The sequence below is a fragment of the Bubalus bubalis genome, chromosome 2, assembly GCF_019923935.1.
Source record: "Bubalus bubalis isolate 160015118507 breed Murrah chromosome 2, NDDB_SH_1, whole genome shotgun sequence".
In the NCBI taxonomy this organism is placed as follows: Eukaryota; Metazoa; Chordata; class Mammalia; order Artiodactyla; family Bovidae; genus Bubalus; species Bubalus bubalis.
Window position 1 is genome coordinate 67,510,090 of NC_059158.1, and position 17,902 is coordinate 67,527,991.

At 36.5% G+C, this 17,902-nt stretch overlaps 1 long non-coding RNA gene across 1 annotated transcript in view; it reads right to left on the bottom strand.

The window, feature by feature from the left end:
• LOC112581545 overlaps nt 1–17,534 on the bottom strand; it is a 37,286-nt gene extending 19,752 nt beyond the window's left edge. Inside the window, exons 1-2 of the long non-coding RNA XR_006546811.2 lie at nt 16,873–17,534; nt 16,143–16,205 (exon numbers count right to left, since the gene is read on the bottom strand). This is a non-coding gene — a long non-coding RNA (uncharacterized LOC112581545). The remainder of the gene's footprint in view (nt 1–16,142; nt 16,206–16,872) is intronic.
• Between the last annotated feature and the right edge of the window lie 368 nt (nt 17,535–17,902).

Here is a 17,902-nt window from a genome sequence, read left to right on the forward strand (position 1 = left end):
ACAGAGACTCTACCAATTTACTACCTAATAATAATATACAACAATGTCCATTTTTCCTTTTATAGGATGTTAAGAATTTAAGGTATTTTTTAAATGACACCTCAAATGCAACCTAAGATATATATTTTGTGCTTTCTTTAACATGTTTAACTGACACAACACATGTAAACCTGTGGCGGATTCATTTTGATATTTGGCAAAACTAATAACAATTATGTAAAGTTTAAAAATAAAATAAAATTTAAAAACAAAAAAAAAGAAAGAAAGAAAACATGTTTAACTGATTTGAATGAAAAATCAAAGTTTATTTCAGAAATTTTAAATATATATCTTAGAACTCTTAGAGAATTCAGAAGAGATGTAATATAGGAGAAAAATAAGAAGAGATATAATCACTTAATTTCTCCCATATTTTTCCTATCTGATTGGAGAGTACTAATATTTCAATGTCTTACAATAATTAACAAGTTAATTTCACTAATTTATCACTTTTAAAAGTTTAATTATTTCTATATATCATTTTGGATCACTTTACATTCAATTAGGAAATAAAAGTAGTGAACTGTGTTATTATAATTTAATTTATACAACATTATGGCTTTATAACTAACTCATATTATTAAAATGACGTCTCAAGATTGGACTTTTTGATTGCTGATCTGTAAATTCCTACAGACTATGATTATAAAGTACTAATGATGAAGGTCCTGGGAAGCACTTCTGTCCTTATTCTGGTTAGGCCCATCACCCCTGAGTCAGGGCATGAGCTGTGTCAAAGCAGTGTCCCGTATGGGGCTCCTGTCTCATTAGCAAGAACAAGAAAAATTAGGATGTCCCAGAAATTTTATGGCAAGGCTATAGCATGCAGTCACAAGTTAAGCAAATTGAATAAATCTGACAATATTATATTTAGGAAGGCAAATTGCAATATATATATGTGTATATGCTTTAGATAGACTGAGGACAAATATATATTTTTTCAATTTCCCTACTTGTGGTCACTGAAGCTTTTTGAAAACTGGCTTTCTCTCCTGGATTTGTTACTCTCGGTAAAGAAAGAGGTTCTTGTTGAAACTGAGTGAGAGGTTAAGTGCCCAGAAATAATGCACCAAACACGATATTGCAAAGGGAGAATCTGCAACAACACAGGTGACTTTGAGGGTATTACGCTAAATGAAATAAGTCAGACAAAGACAAATACTGTATGATCTCACCTCTATGTGGAATTAAAAAAGCAGTAACAAAAACAGATCCTCATAGGAATGGAGTTCAGCCCTGTGGTTTCTAGAGGCAGAGGGTGGGGAAAGGCGGAATTGGAGAAAGGTGGTCAAATGGTACAAACTCCCAGCTACCAGATAAAGGAGGACTGTGGATGTAATGTACAACAGGATGATTGTAGTTAACACTGCTGTAAGTTATTAAGAGACTAAATAAATCCTAAGAGCTCTCATCACAAGAATATCTTTTGAGTTCTTTTTATTTTATCTATATGGGAAGATGGATGTTAGCTGAACCTATTGTGATAATTATTTTACAATATATGTAAATCAAACTGCCATGCTGTATGCCTTAAACTTATACAGTAATTATTTCAATTATTTCTCAAAAAAAAAAAAAAACTGGGGAGAGGGGGAGAAAATGAAGTATAAAATAGCTTCACTTTAGGAAGCAACAGTTTAGAAGAGATTTCATTCTGTACGTTTTCTAAATATTGTCTTTAATGGAAAAATAAAGAGGCAAAGATTCAACAATGTGGCTGGAAGCCTTCTTTCAGAATCCTCTTTATTATGATTAATATTAGCCTTATCATCTTATGAGTCCTTCCTGAATAAGATAGATAAATAAGAATAGATAGGTGGGATATATATTTTTAAAATACATATAAATATGGAAATATAAATATGTGTGAATGAGAGGGGAGAGGGTGCCAAAAATAAAAGACAAGGAGTTTCCTGGTGGTCCAGTAGCTAGGACTCCATGCTCCCAATGCAGGGGCCCAGGTTTGATCCCTAGTCAGGGAACTAGATCATCCCACATGCCACAATTAAAAAAAAGATCCTGCATGCCACAACTGAGACAGGCACAGCCAAACAAATAAGTTTATAATAACTAAAAATAAAAGAGAAGCTGTGGCAACAAGATATGAAGAGAAAGACAGGGAAATCTTCTGTGTGTTCATCTACAGAGTGATACCACTGAACAATATTCTATTTTCTGGGGAAAATGTTAATAGACAAACAAAGAAAGGGATATACACGACCGAGAATATGTACCATGACAAACTCCATTCAAAAGAAATAACATCTATTAGACTTCTCAGTCGCTCAGTCGTGTTGCACTCTTTATGACCTCAAGGACTGTAGCCTGCCAGACTCTTTTCTTCATGGGGAGAATACTGGTGTGGGTTGCCACGCCCATATACAGGTATCTTCCCAACCCAGGGATTGAACCCAGGTCTCCCACATTGCAGGCGGATTCTCTACTGTCTAAGCCACCAGGGAAGACATAGAACACTTGAGTGGGTAGCCTATTCCTTCTCCAGAGGAACTTCTCAACCCAGGAATCAAACTGGGGTCTCCTGCATCTCAGGCAGATTCTTTACCATCTGAGCTACCTGGGAAGCCAGATATTTTTATATTTTACACTTTAGTCTTAATATGAGTATCCATATTCTCTAAGCCTATATTCATTTCTATAAGAATAGGAAAACATACTCTTGTTATGTTCTAAAATTGGATAAAATATGTTATGTATTATTTTATTCATCATATATGTTGTTATTGTTCAGTTGCTCAGTCATATCTGACTCTTTGTGAACCCATGAACTGCAGCACACCAGGCTTTCCTGTCCTTCACTATTTCCTGGAGTTTGCTCAAACTCTCATGTGCACTGAGTCGATAATGCCATCAAATCATTTCCACTCCCTTTTCCTCCTTGCCTCAATCTTCCCCAGCATCAGGGTCTTTTCTAACAAGTCAGCTCTTTGCATCAGGTGGCCAAACTATTGGAGCTTCAGCATCAGTCCTTTCAATGAGTATTCAGGGTTGATTTCCTTTAGGATTGACTGATTTGATCTCCTTGCAGTCCAAGGGACTCTCAAGAGTCTTCTCCAGCACCACAGTTCAAAAGCATCGATTCTTCGGTGCTCAGCTTTCTTTATGGTCCAACTCTCACATCCATACAGGACTACTGGAAAAACCATAGCCTTGACTAGACAGAACTTTGTTGGCAAAGAGATGTCTTTGCTTTTGAATGCAGTCTAGGTTTGTCATAGCTTTTCTTCCAAAGAACAGTTGTCTTAATTTCATGATTGCAGTCATCATCTGCAGTAATTTTGGAGCCTAGAAAATAAAGTCTGTCACTGTTTCCATTTTTTTCCCCATCATGAAGTGATAAGACTGGATGCCATGATCTTAGTTTTTTGATTGCTGAGTTTTAAGCCAGCTTTTTCACTCTCCTCTTTCACTTTCATCAAGAGGCTTTTTAGTTCCTCTTCACTTTCTGCCATTAGGGTGGTATCAACTGCATATATGAGGTTACTGATATTTCTCCCAGCAATCTTGATTATAGCTTGTTATTTATTCAGCTTGTCATTTCACACAATGTACTCTGCATATAAGTTAAATAAGCAGGGTGACAATATACAGCCTTGAATACTCCTTTCCCAATTATGAACCAGTCCATTGTTCCATTTGTGGTTCTATCTATGCTTCTTGTCCTGCATACAGGTTTCTCAGGACACAGGTAAGTTGGTCTGGTATTCCCATCTCTTTAGGAACTGTCCACAGTTTGTTGTGATCCACACAGTCAAAGGCTTTTTCAATGGAGCAGAAGTAGATGTTTTTTATGGAATTCTTTTGCTTTTTCTATCATCCAGCAGATGTTGGCAATTCAATCTCTGGTTCCTCTGCCTTTTCTAAATCCAGCTTGTATATCTGGAAGTTCTCAGTTCATGTATTGTTGAAGCCTAGCATGAAGGATTTTGAGCATTACCTTGCTAGCATGTGAAATGAACACAATTGTGCAGTAGTTTGAATATTCTTTGGCATTGCCCTTATTTGGGTTTGGAATGAAATTGTAGTTAAGGTAAAAAATTCTATATGAGAAAATCAACTAACACAAAAAAGTTTTGTATGTGTTTACCTATGTAAAACTAAATACCTAAATTAGGAAACATGGAAAATGTGTTTTATAGTTTCTGTAAACCAAAAGCATAGTCAATGCTGAAAAATACAAATTCCCCCACTCTGCTACTTTCAGGAATTTTCCTACAAGCAAATACCTGATCTGTGCATTGATACTGCACGACACACTGTGCTGTCAAATACCAGTTCTCATAACTGGCATCGCTGAAGTGTTCTTTGTTTATTATGTGTAATTTCACTGGTCCTTTATCACAATTAGACATTTCCCTGCCCTGTCTTATAGTCACCAAAAGATAAGACAATGAAGCCAGAGTTTTTTTTTTTTTTAAGTGAAAAGTGTGCATTAAAATTCAGGAGACGCCAAAGCACATTAGAAGGGAGAAAAGTGTAGACGAATTTGACCACTTTTAGCAAAGAACTTGCCCTCCTACTAGATAAAATAATGTTGAGGCAGTTATTTCGTATTTTTGTTTGTTTTGTTTATACATGTATATTTATTTAATTATATTGTGATGGGTTCTGCCATACATCAACAGGAATCAGCATTAGGTATACATGTTTCCTTTTGTATTTTGTATTTAATGTGGCTGTAACCAAAGGCTCAAATAGAGAAACTTAATGGAGGAGGGCATGGCAATGTGCTCCAGTATTCTTGCCTGGAGAATCTCACGGACAGAGGATCCTGGTGGGCTACAGTCCATAGGGTCAAAAAGAGTCAGATGTGACTGAAGAGACTTTAGCACAGCACAACTGCTCTGGTAATACTTTTAATAAAGTAAAGAAAAAAGCAAACATTGAAAATCAGTGTGAGAAAGAACTTAAAACATGCAGCACATGTTTGCGTCTCTGAATTTTCAGCAGTGAGTACTGATTGCAAAGGTGTGGCGCAGAGCATGGAGCAGGTGTGATGCTGGGGACATCTGCCATCTCCTCTTTTAGAGTCTGCAGCTGGTATAACTTTTGCTTTCCCATAACCCATATTCAATTTCCAGATTTATAAAGAGAAGGTATTTGATTGGGTATTTCCTAGAATCTTCTCCAGCTCTCACCCTCTTAACTCAACACAACAACATTTTGAAGGTAGTGTCAGTGTGTGGGAGGAGAGTTGAGTAGAGGAAAATATACCTCTGATGAGCATTTACTTAGATTAGTTCATTCCATACCCCAAACCACATTTGCACAATACAATCCTTCTTCTCTTTTTGCCAGATAAAGAATTGGTACTGAGAAGCTGAATAGATGTCATCACACAGCTAAAGGGAACAGGAAAGCTGAAAGTCAAATGAATGATGAGTGACCTTAAGCCCTAGCTCTTTCCTCACCAGCATGCTACTTAACACTTTATTTTACTTTGCCCCAAATTGTCTGTGAATATCTGATTTGAACAATCTTTAGGTTAACAGAAACTCCTTTTCAAAATTCTAATCTTCCCCTTCTGTTGCTGTTGAGCCCTCCATCTGATGTTTTGCTCTTCTGAGACCAGTGTTTATGTAAACCGTTGACTGCATGTGTTTCCTCAAAGACAAATTTCTCTATGAGCAGAGCTGAAAATATTACTTTAAGGAAGCTGTAGTTTCCTTAAAGCAGGTGAATAAATATACTTACATCTGCTTTTGTTTTTCATTCACTATCACATAAAAACAAGACTCTGAGTTTCCTGCAAATTAAAGTGAATCTTTCAAGCCTGTATGTTTAAGGATAAGCTAGTTTCTGATCAGCAAAGAGAAAAAACACTCAAGAAGCACCTATTACAGCTGAAGATTTCCCCCCTGACTGTGTACCATCATGGAGCCGAACATCAGGATGCACCCAGATCTCCTGTCAAATATTTGTCATGGAATTAATATCGATTGGAAAAATAAAATCCAGTCAGCCCTCAGGAACCATGTTATACACTAGTGTGAACTAAACAGATGTGAATCTGTCCTCAAAGAGCTTAGAATCTAAAGCGTGATCATTCAGTAGAGTTTACACTAACCTCATGTAGCCCCATTCAAATATAAATTAAAATTAAATAGAATTTTAAAGTAAGTCGGTTGCACTAGCCATATTTCAAGAGTTCAATAGCCAACTTATTGGACAGTCCAGATTTTACACCATTTCTATCAATACAGAAAGATACACAGTCCTGGTGTAGAAAGAAATCAACATCTAGAAGTGTGGAGTGCAATCAAAATACATCTGCCAGGATGGTAACCCCACGCAGTGCCAGAGCGGAGTCAGAGAAATGGCAGATTTTCAGGTTGGGCAGAAGACTTGGAAATAGATATAAATATATAGATATGCACATAAACAGTGAAGTTCTATTTGTACCTGGGACTATTTTTGCTTCATCCAATCATTCCACTGGTCCATCTCTCTATGGTGCACCAGTACCATACTTTTCAATTATAGACAACTTACGGTAGGTTTTAACATCCATTAGAGATAGTTCCCATTTAATGTTTCCTTTTTGCCTGTGTCTTTGTTTTTTTGCTTATTTCTTTTTTAAATTGAAATTTAATTGACAGAAAATATTGTATTAGTTTTAGGTGTATAGCATAATAATTTGACGTATGTATACATTGCAAAACTATTACTTCAACAAGTTTAGTTAAGATCCATCACCACTTGCAGTTACATTTTTTTCTTGTGATGAAGACTTTTAAAATCTACTCTCTTAGCAACTTTTAAACATGCAGTACAATATTAATTAGTATAGTTAACAACTATAGTCACTGTGTTGTTTACTACATTGCCAGATTTACTTACCTTACCTTGTACTCACCAATATGTTCTCTGTATCTATGAGTTCAGGTTTTTTTTTTCTTTCATATTTCATATACAAATGAAGTCATATGGTATTTGTCACTGTCTGATTTATTTCACGCAACATAATGCTGTCAAGCTCTACCCATGTTTTATATATGTAACATACATGTAAACATACAATCATATACTTTACCTATTCATCTATTACACTTGGGTTGTTTCCATATTCTGGCTACTGTAAACCATGCTGCATTATTATAATGTTGTTGTTCAGTTGCCAAGTCGTGTCCAACTCTTTGCAATCCCATGGACTGCAGCACACCAGGCCTCCCTGTTGCTCACCATCTCCTGGAGTTTGCCTAAATTCATGTCCATTGAAGCGGTGATGTCATCCAACCATCTCATCCTCTGTCACCCCTTTCTTCTGCCTTCAATCTTTCCCAGCATCAGGGTCTTCTCCAGGCTCTTCACATCAGGTGGCCAAAGTATTAGAGCTTCAACATCAGTCCTTCCAATGAGTATGCAGGGTTTATTTCCTTTAGGATTGACTGATTTGACCTCCTTCTGTCCAAGGGACTCTTGAGATTCTTCTCCAGCACCACAGTTCAAAAGCATCAATTCTTCAGTGCTCTGCCTTCTTGATGGTCCAACTCTCACATCCATACATGGCTACTGGAAAGACCATAGCCTTTACTATATGGACCTTTGTTGGCAAAGTGTTATGTCTTTGCTTTTTAATACATTGTCTAGGTTTGCCATAGCTTTCCTGCCAAGCAGCAGTCATCTCCTAATTTCATGGCTATAGTCACCATCTGCAGTGATTTTAGAGCCCAAGAAGAGGAAATCTGTTACTACTTCCACCTTTTCCCCTCTATTTGCCATGAAGTGATGGGACCAGATGCATGATCTTAGTTTTTTTAATATTGTGTTTTAAGCTGTTTTTTTCATGCTCCTCTTTCACCCTCATCTGGAGAAGAGCATGGGAACCCACTCCAATATTCTTGCTTGGAGAACCCCATGGACAGAGGAGCCTGGCAGGCTGCAGTCCATACAGTTGCAAAGAGTCAGGCACAACTGAAGTGACTTAGCATCTGCCCTCATCAAGAAGCTCTTTAGTTACTCTTTGCTTTCTGCCATTAGAGTGATATATCATCCAGATATCTGAGGTTGTTGATATTTCTTCCAGCAATCTTGATTCCAGCTTGTAACTCATCCAGCCCAGCATTTTGCATGATGTGCTCATGTATAAGTTAAACAGGATGGCAATAAACAGCCTTGTTGTACTCCTTTCTAAATCCTGAACCAGTCAGTTGTTCCATAAAGGGTTCTGACTGCTGCTTCTTGACCAGCATACAGGTTTCTCAGGAGACAGGTAAGGTGGTCTGGTATCACCATTTCTTTAAAGAGTTTTCCACAGTTTGTTGTGATCTACACAGTCAAAGGCTTTAGCATAGTCAATGAAACAGAAGTATATGTTTTTCTAGAATTGCTTTGATTTCTCTATGATTCACAGAATCTTGGCAATTTGATTTCTGGTTCTGCCTTTTTCCAAACCTAGGTTGACCATCTGGAAGTTCTTGATTCATGAACTGCTGAAGCCGAGCTTGAAGAATTTTCAGCATAACCTTATTAGCATGGGAGATAAGTGCAATTGTCCAGTAGTTTGAACATTCTTTAGTACTGCCCTTCTTGGGAATTGGGATGAAGATTGACTTTTTCAGTCCTGTGGCCACTGTTGGGTTTTCCAAATTTGCTGACATATTGAGTGCAGCACTTTGATAGCATCATCTTTTAGGAGTTTAAATAGCTCTGCTGGAATTCCATCACATCCACTAGCTTTACTGGCAGCAGTGTTTCTAAAGGTCCACTTAACTTCATGCTGCAGAATGTCTGGCTCTCGGTGAGTGACCATCATGTTTATCTGGGTCATTAAAACCTTTTTTGTACAGTTCTATGTATTCTTGCTATCTCTTCTTGATCTCTTCTGCTTCTTTTAGGTCTTTACCATTTCTGTCCTTTACTGTGCTCATCTTTGGCTGACATGTTTCTTTGATATTTTCAGTTTTCTTGAAGAGATCGCTGATCTTTCACCTTCTGTACTATTTCTTTGCATCATTCATTGAAGAAGGCCTTCTTGTCCCTCTTTGCTATTATCTGGAACTCTGCATTCAGTTGGGCATACCTTTCCCTTTCTTCCTTGTTTTTGCTTCTCTTATTTCCTGCGCTATGCTTAAAGACTCCTCAGACAACCCTTAATGTGATTTTGTTTCTTTGGGATAAATGCTCACAGTGGGAAAGCTGGATCATATGGTAGTTCTAGTTTTAATTTTTTGAGGAACTTCCATACTATTTCCTGTAGTAGCTGCATCAGTTTACAGCAACTACAGGAACCCAAAAGGATGCAGGTTCCTTTTTCTCCACGTCCTCATCATCAGTTTTTTTTTTTGATAACAGCCATTCTGACAGGTATGTGGTGATATCTCACTATGGCTTTAATTTCTATTTCACCTAATGACTAGTGATGTTGAGCACCTTTCTGTGTACCTGCTGGGCCATTTGTATGTTTTCTTTGGGAAAATGTCTACAGAGGTCTGCTAATTTGTAAATCAGACTGTTTTTGCTATTGAGTTAATCAGTGCTTTATATATTTGGGATACTATCCCTTATCAGAATCATGATTTTAAAATATTTTCTCCCATTCAGGAGGTTGCCTTTTCATTTTGTTGATGGTTTCCTTTGGTATGCAGAAACTTTTTAGTTTGATGTAATCCCACTTGTTTATTTTTGTTTTTGCTGCCTCTTGGGGTCAAATTCAAAAAAACCATTGCCAAGACTAATGGTCAAGGAGCTTACCCACTATGTTTTCTTCTAGGAGTTCTATAGTTTCAGGTCTTATGTTCAAGTTTTAAATCCATGAGTTGATTTTTTTGTTTGGTGTAAGATAGCAGTCTATTTCATTCTTTTGCATATGGCTGTCCACGTAGCCTTTCTTTCTAGTGTTCTCTTTGCTATTCCTCTATGTGTATTTTTAGCATGATTTGGTGGCTCAGATAGTAAACCATCTGCCTGCAATGTGGGAGACCCAGGTTCGATCCTTGGGTTGGGAAGATCCCCGGAGAAGGAAATAGAAAACCACTCTAGTACTCTTGCCTAGAAAATTCCATGGACAGAGGAGCCTTGTAGGCTACAGTCCATGGGGTCGCAAAGAGTCGGACATGACTGAGTGACTTTCACTTTCACCTAGCTTTATAAAAATGTCTTTTGATACTTTTATCATACCTTTCATATTTATGTATTTTAAAAATATTTTACATATTTTAACCTGAATTCTTTTTCAAAATATCTTCAATTTTAACAGAGATCATGGTTTCTTTAAAAAGTACAATTTTTGTAATAAATAATAAATTAATGAAACCTACTTATACCTTTATGAAACAGTTATTTCAACTTCAGAATTATGTAAATAGCCTGTATTAAGCCTACTGTGTGTTAAGAATATTACATGCATTCTTACTTGATAAGATTCTTATACATATAAAGTACAAATTATTATCTAGTTTACACATGAGAAGTCTGAGGCATATAGAGATTATGAAAATTCTTCTAGGATTTTAAGCTGGGTCTACCTAAAATCAAAGCCTGCTGAAAATCATACTGAAAATATGAAACATTGCTTCCTTTAAAAACTAACATTAGTCAGAGTCCAAGTAATACGTAATTTGAAAAAGTGAATACACTTGCTTTCATTTGTGTTATATCAGGCTGACTAGAGTTTGTGATTTTAAAAGGTCAGTAACCACTGGAATGAATATGTTAGTATAAAATGAGATGTCACACAGAAACTCAAGAAATTGTGTTCTAGCCTGGTCATTATGATTGCTTACTGAGGCACATTTTATTGAGAAGCCCCTCTTTGAAACTTGCCTTCTTCTATGTACAGTGGGATACCATATCCATCTCTCAGAGTCTGTATGGCAACAAAGTAAGCAAACACGAATAATAACACTTGGAGATAACAGAAATATTTAGGCCAATGATAACTAGAAGACATTTCAAAAGTCCATATGGAAAACTAATACAATAGCTTCAGATTAAAAAGACAATTTAAATACAGGTCAACTCTTCTCTAGATCACTCTGCCTCATTTAATACATTTGTTCTTTTTAAACAAAAATTATGGTCATGCAATATGTTTCTAGGCAATCACATTTCTTTAATTTAGAAATAGCAGTATTAATATGTGCCTCCACATAGATATTATTCATCAGAAGGTCTAACAATTTCAATTACTTTATGTAGAAAAAAATCTACAGAAAGAATATGGAAGGTCAAATTCTTACAAAATGTATGTGGCTTTCATTTTCAATACTTCCTATTTTCATTTAGCGTTTTCTCACGGGACTTAAATACTTCTGCTTCTAATGTGAACATTTGAAACAGTAAGTAAACTTTCAGGAGGGTTATTTCTTATTTTGCCCAACCTACTGTGCACAGCTCTAGTTTCATTTCTAAGTTGGTATAACTAGTTTTGAGAGGGAATTTATAGTGAGCAGCTATGAGGAGGGAATTTACTTTGTTCCATAAAACAGAGATTTTCTGATCCACCATATATTTTATTTGGAGAGTTTTGGAAAGACAAATTTCTCTAGCTATGAAGTCTTACAAACTCAAGAAGTGTGTGACCTGTTTTTGTTCCCTTTTGGCCCCTTCCATTTTCCTGCCTGGCCATGACACACCATTTTCCCAGTAATTTAATTTACTTAACTTGGTTCTTCCTTTCACTACATCCTTTCCATCTGCGCAGGGGATTTAAGTTGGGCCAGAAGTCAAAGTCCATGCATATGAGAAAGTCACATATCTGTCACTTCTATCTCGTCCATCCCAAAGAAGGATGCTGTTACCTTAAAACTAAGCTAGTCTAGCCTCAGTGTAACTCCCTTCTGCGTCACTGCACATCTTTTCACAGTCCTACACACAAATGCCCCCACACTACCATCTCTCTCCACGTCAGGCCTGCCCAAATGATATTTTCTGTGTTTTTGATCATTTATACCAGTGAGTTCCACCTTGACTGAATATTAGAATCATCTAGTAGATTTTTTTTTGAAAAATATTTGCTAACTGTATATATTGATATCAGATGCCTTCATATCAGATGGCTCAGTAGCTTTTAAACCATATAAATGCCTGGGCTTCACATAAGTCAAATAAGATTTTCTTGGGGTGGCTATGGATATTCACTATTTCAGTGTGCAACTAAGGTTGAAAAAGTGAAAAATGAAAGTGTTAGTCACTCAGTTGTGTCTGACTCTTTGTGACTCCATGGACTGTGGCCTACTAGGCTTCTCTGTCCTTGGGATTCTCCAGGCAAGAATACTAGAGTATACCTCCAGGGGATCCTCCCATTGAACCTAGGTCCCCTGCATTGCAGGCAGATTCTTTACCATCTGAGGCCACCAGGGAAACCCCAGGCTTGAAAATGACAAGCTTAAAATACACATTCTTTAAATACTTGCCTGAATCCTACTTTCAGAACTACATCAACTCATTTGGGTCTTATGATTGCCAGACTACCTATGTTATAATTCCTTACATTTTTGTTATCATTTAGAATTATTTCATATTTTCCCATTCATTCATTGAGTGAGTTCTTGAGTACTTACTGAGTGCTTACTACTTGCAAAGGCTTATCTTAGGTCTGTCATACATATATGTAATCTCTCTGCAACCAGCTGAAACAACCTTGAAGATATAAGTTATATCATATTTTCCCACTAACTAAAGCAGATCCAATATAGTTATAAGTGTGTATGAGATCTCAATAAATACTTCTGATGAGTACCTCCAGTTTCACACTTTATTCTCTTAACCACTTATCTTTTCAGTACATATTTATTAAACTGCTAACTATGTGGAAGATACTTTGATAGATTTTTTTTTTAAAGAATAATAGTCACCTTGAGTGACTACCAAACATATTTACTTCTTTTGTGGTTTTCTGTTTATATGTTGATGTGATTTTTTTTTCTTTTCTATTGAGCAACGCATCCTGATACCTTAAATTTATTGGATACTTCTTATATGTCAGACATTCTTCTGAGTTATTTGCACTTAATGATCCAATAGCCCAGCCTCATGAGACAGCACCTGTACCTTCTGAGAGGAGAAATGACTGTTCCAAGTTACCCGGACAGTAAGAGACAAAGCTGGGTCTACAGCCCAGACAGCCTGGGCTCAGAGCCTACCACTGTGTCTTCAGCAAAGAGTTTTCTAAAGAGAGTTTTTAAGATGATGTCTCTTAAATTCAAGGAACATAGTCACAGTTTCCTAACAGCTATTGGGTTATGTGTGTTTACTGACTTAATAGAAAAATTCTAAAATAATTGTATAGCAAAAATAGCCATTTGTTGTTGTTGCTCAGCCGCTATGTCATGTCCCATGGACTGTAGCACGCCAGGCTCCTCTGTCCTCCACTGTCCTGGAGTTTGCTCAAATGCTTGTCCACTGAATCAGTGCAAAACGGCCATTACTGGTACTTAAATTGATTCTCAGGCAATGCCACTGATATCACTATAATATTTTGCAGAAAAAAAAGTTCTAAGAACTTCAATAACCAATAGAAATAGCCTGATCATTTTAACAGTTTATCACTTTTATTCTTAAAGAATATTTTCACTCTTTACAACTGCCCTTAGATGAGGTTTCCATTTCTAAGTGATTGGGAACAAACTTCTCCCTCTAACTTCATGATTTTTTTTTTTTTTGAAGAGAAAAAAAGCAAAGGTTCCAGTTACTAAGTAAACAATCTATAAATGTACATCCTGTGTAAAGAAGCAGAGACTATGAAACCAGAGGATTTTCAAGACTGAAGAGCAGAGGACTCACAGCTATTTTATAAATACCTTTGTTCTTCAAGACATTTTCTTTCACCATCTGTGTATCATTTTTCTCTCTCCCATTCCCCCCCTTTCCCATTTTTCAATCCCTTTTCTATGTTTCATTTCTGAATCTCTTTTGCAGCTGTGAACAACATTCTCTTAAATATTATCTTAAGTAAAGATATCACAGAAATTTTTCGAAATGTTCTTTACCTTTCCTCATTTATCTGCCTTCTTCATCAGTCACTGTCTGCCCATCAACTCTCTTTTGTCCATCTTTGTGCCTTGTTAAATTCTCCACATCTCACTCTCCAAGTATGTGAGATCACAAAACAACTTTTTGCAATAAAAAAACAACTCTTTATTAGAAACACCCAGTTTAGGAGTTAGGAATTAGGTGCTCCTTCCTTGGTTAGTTGTAAATACTTTTCAAAACTCAAAAATTATATACTGAATAATTTCAGTATCAAGCTTCTAACCATATTTAAGCACAAATTAAGAACAGTTTTTGAAGTATGATATTTAGGCAGAACTGAGAATTAAATCAACAGTGAAAGGGAAAAAGACAAATAATATGAAAACTCTCCGATATGTTTACAAACTATGTATTAAACAAGCAGGAACATTTTGACTGAATTTTCAGTAAGGGACTAGATATATCTTCCAGGTCTAATTAATCCTGCTCAGAAAATACTAAAATAGTTGATACTGGCAAAGAAAATTCAGGGTAGCTTCTTCTTGGACTCTATGAACTCGGCGTTTAGGACAACCCTTTCAAAAGGTGGCTTGCTTATGGAAACTCAAACTATCCAGAAACACCACTGACGGTTTGTTCATCAGGCTCAGTAGTGAACATCCATGGTAAACAAGACTTTTCCTACTTTTGTGGTCAAAGGCAGAAGATGTTGATTTCTAAGTCACAGGAAAAACAAGTATTCTTACCTTCCCAAATATGCAAGAAGTTCCTGGTTAGTGCCTGTGTGTGTGTGTGTGTGTGTGTGTGTGTGTGTGTGTGTGTTGTAACTGGTATAACAAACAGTATGGTCACTTTGTCTGAAGTACTCAAGATCCTTGAAAGACAAACCTAAAACTGTCAGAGATAAATACGTCCACTTCACACAGAGAAATGGAGATACAACTGAGAAGTGAGAACTCTCAGCAAGAATTATATTTATGTATACTTACTTTTGGGGGGGCCCTTAATATATGATTTGAAACACACCCTTAGGATCTAAAATCATGTTATCTTGAGTTTCTCTATTCAGTACTATGAACTGTTAAATTAATAAGATTAGCAAGTTTTTGCAACATTAGCTTAATAATCTCTTTTCAGGGTGAAATTATATTTGTATTTTCTTTGTCCAGGGAAGCAATAAACTTGCTATACTATAATGGAACTTTAGAATAGCCTTGCTCACAGCTGCCAAGAGATAGAGAAAAACAGAAATAGTCCTATCCATAATTGATCATCTTTTAACTGATAGCTTCACATCTCCAACAGGCACTAATGCTGTCCTTTATCTATACTCACACTACCAACTGAACACTAACTATGAAGTGAGGAAATATCAAGACTTGATCTTTCCTTACAGACCCCATTTTGTCAACATACATCAACTGTTGTAACACATGCTCCTCAAGATAAGAAAGCATACCGCACTGCAGACGTATATATATATATACACACACTCTGAATTGGTGAAACAGCTTCAACTGTCACCATGCTTTCCAAACCACAAACAGTGCCTCCACTCTGCAGGGAGAGCAACGGACATGTTTTAAGCAATTCTCTTGTACAATAGCTTCTTTTCTATTGACAGTTACTCTGAGCCTCTGCCCTGGACTGACGGTAAAGGACACTGTTAGCAGTCACCTTTCATGCTTCTTACCTGCTGACTCCCCTGTAATCCCTCTGAGCAATTGGTAAGAGGACTCTGAGGAGCACACAAGTACAACAAACGTGCATTGGGTCCACAAGGAATCTTTTGTTTCCAAAGAGGTATTTAACTAAGTCCACTAGTATCTGTCAATTTAAACCAGGGAACTTACCAAGGTAAATCATACTTCATATTCAGCATGATTTCTACCCCCAATGATAACAGTAAAGAGCTCACACTTTTTCTAGAAATGCACTCCTTCTTTAAGGTACACTGTTGATACTGATGATTAATTTAAAGGTGAAAATAACCAGTATTTTTTAAATTCCCAATTCAAAGTAAATTGTAATGAACAAAGAACAATTTCTGAGGTCATGATAACTCCAGTTTGTATTCCATGGAAGACCCATTGTGGCCTTAGACTATTCATCTAATATCTCTGAGATTCATTCTTTCAATAAAAACGGGGAGAAAGATACCCACTTCATACCTTTGGTGTGGGGTTTAAGTGAGGTCAAGCGTCGGCCGTAAGTGAGGTCAAGCGTCTGCCATACTGTGAACACACAGTAAATGTTAGCCCTCCTCCCTCATGTGGAAAAACAATACTAAGTTTACAAGCTGTATTTACCTTAGAACAACTTTTTTTTTAATTATTGAGGAAAACTACCAAGTTTAAATTATAAGGAAATAAAATTTCTGAGGCAGTTTTGAGGGCTTTTTACTTTCTGAAATAAGACATATGATGATTTTACTGTGTTTGAACTATAATTTAAGACATAGTAATAATTTAAATCCAAACAACTACTTAAGTTCTATTATTCAAGGTTCAGTGGTAAAATGGGGAAAAGTTACATGTTAAGTATAGTCGTCACTTAAAACCTTATTTTCTTTTCTAGTATAATGAACCTGCATTTAAAGTCAGAAAAATCTAATGTTCTCCCCAAGCTCGTGAAAAAGAATCTAAAACTCATCATCACTACCCAAACAGAAAACAGATTTTTTAAACTTTTAATTAAATTCTAGAAGACAGTGAAAAACATCCTGTAGTAATCAAGAGCAGTCCTCAATATCTTGTCGAAGGAGCAAGCTTAAGCTGCAATATACAAAGATCTATAGCTAGATAAACTCACAAATTTATGTCACTAACAAGGGGAATGATATAAAGACTCAAATCTCTAGTTCTAGCAAAGGCTTCAAAGAATTACAAAAGTCAAACTTACCACAAAACCCAATTCGTAACCATGGCTAACCGAATGCTATAGCAGCTGTGGAGTCAGTAAAAGATAACAAGAGGTCATTTTTGTGTCACCTAAAGAGAAGGGCTACTACAGATGCCAGCTTTCCCTTTTTGCTGCCAGGGTGCTCTGCAGAGGAAGGCAGGTAAGACGTGGCTCTAACTCTTGGGTAACACACAGGCTGGCAACAGAAAGCTGAGACTCCAGGTACCTGGATGTCTTGCCACCAAGCTACCAAGGGTTGGGTAGTATTGTCTGTGCCTTTGGTGTCAAATCAATATCTGAGCACATAATGCTCAGATACAACTGTCAATCCTTTTCAAACTGACAGGTGGACTCTGGAGTCATTTTGTTGTTGTTGTTTTAATTTTTACTGTTGTACAGTTGATTTATAATGTTGTGTTAGTTTCCACTTCCACAACTTTTTAAGATTCTTTTCCCATATAGGCCATTACAGAGTAGTGAGCAGAATGTAATAGGTTCTTATTAATTATCTATTTCATAAATAGCAGTGTCTATATATTAGTCCCAATTTACCCCTCCCCCTTTTATTCGCTGGTAACCATGTTTGTTTTCTACATCTGTGACTCTCTTCTGTTTTATGACTAAGTTCATTTGTATCCTTTTTTTTTTTTTTTTTTTTCTTTCGGTTCCACATAGAAGCAATATCACAAGGACTCTGAAGTAATTTTAAATTTTGGTTCTGCCAATTAGCTGTCTGGCCTATAGTAAGTTACTTAACTTTCTTATCTACAAACTGGGCATTATAGTAGTTCCTGCTGCTGTTCCCAGCATTGTCAGGAGGGTGAACTGAATTAGTATCTGTAGAGTGGCTGGAACGCTGGTGGCTTCAGGAGGCTCTTTGATAGAGTTTCTTAAATAAAAATAGTCTACCCCCCTCACGGACAGCACCAAGATATTCAGAAAAACAACATAAGATTTAGATCAAAATCTCAAGTTCAACTAGGTAAGAAGTCAGAAAGTTTTTTAATGATTGAAATATTATGTCACTTAT